The sequence below is a fragment of the Cricetulus griseus genome, chromosome 5, assembly GCF_003668045.3.
Source record: "Cricetulus griseus strain 17A/GY chromosome 5, alternate assembly CriGri-PICRH-1.0, whole genome shotgun sequence".
Lineage (NCBI taxonomy): Eukaryota > Metazoa > Chordata > Mammalia > Rodentia > Cricetidae > Cricetulus > Cricetulus griseus.
The window spans coordinates 159,778,062-159,779,339 of record NC_048598.1 but is presented as its reverse complement, the minus strand read 5'-3'; the positions used below and the strand labels follow the sequence as shown (position 1 = coordinate 159,779,339).

Here is a 1,278-nt window from a genome sequence, read left to right as displayed (position 1 = left end):
TTCTAAAGGAATGACCACCTCTTCATTGCTTTCTGTCAAGCACTCATGGCCATGATGTGCCATCATCCATTCCTTGTCAGTCAGTGTTCCCTTCTTCTCACTCACATTTGGATTAATCCTAAGGCCTTGCTTGTGTTAGCCAAGAACTCTACTATTTAACAGCCCCTCCTTTACTGTTTATGGATATGTGTTATATATAAAAATACAGGGTCTCAGTTAAGTTGCTCAGGTAGGCCTTGAACTTTCCATTCTCATGCCTCAGAATTCCTCAGTAGTTAAAATTAAAACCTCGGTAGTTGTTTTTTCAAATATGTTTTAGGGCAGTATGCTGGTTTGTTGTGTAAAGATATTTCCTGTCAAGTCTGGGGACCTGGGCAATCCCTGAGATCTACATGGTAAAAGAGAACCAGCCCTCTTAAGCTGTCCCTTGGATTTTGGTAATGTACCATGGCATGAGCTTGCCCACACACAATAAATAGATAAATTTGTTTTTTTAAGTGGATGGGGGGTGGAATGGGGGGGGTCGGGGAAATGGGAGGATGGGAGGGAGAGGGAACTGGGATTGGTATGTAAAATAAGATACTGTTTTAATTTAAAGAAAAATGAAGAAATTGCTCAACATCCTTAGCCATCAGGGAAATGCAAATCAAAACAACCATATAACACCAGTCAGAATGGCTAAAATAAAAAACACTAATGACAGTTTATACTGGAGAGGATGTGGTGAAAGGGGAACCTTCCTCCATTGCTGGTGGAAATGCATGCTTGCTTCAGTAGCACATATACTAAAATTGGAACTATACTGAAAAGATTAGCATGGCCCCTGCACTGGTGGAAATGCAAACTTGTGTTGCCACTTTGGAAATCAGTATTGTGGTTTCTCAGGAAAATGGGAATCAAGTTACCTCAAGACCCAGCAATTCCACTCTTAGGCATATGCACAAAGGATGCACATTCATACCACAAGAACTTCTGTTCAGGTATGTTCATAGTAGCATTATTTGTAATAGCCAGAACCTGGAAGCCACCTAAATGCCCTCAACTGAAGAATGGATAAAGAAATTATGGTACATTGGTACATTTACACAATGGAGTACAACTCAGTGGTTAAAAAAACAAAAAGCAAAAAACAGTGAAATCTTGAAATTTGCAGGCAAATGGATAGAACTAGAAGAAACCATCCTGAATGAGGTAACCAAGACACAAAGAGAAAAAACATGGTGTGTACTCACTCATAAGTGGATATTAGACATAGAGCAAAGGATAACAAGCCTGCAA

The 1,278-nt window shown here is 39.7% G+C and overlaps 1 pseudogene; it reads left to right on the top strand.

Annotated features, from left to right (window-relative positions):
• Window positions 1-765: 765 nt before the first annotated feature.
• On the top strand, window positions 766-862 carry LOC113831012 (annotated as a pseudogene).
• Window positions 863-1,278: the final 416 nt, after the last annotated feature.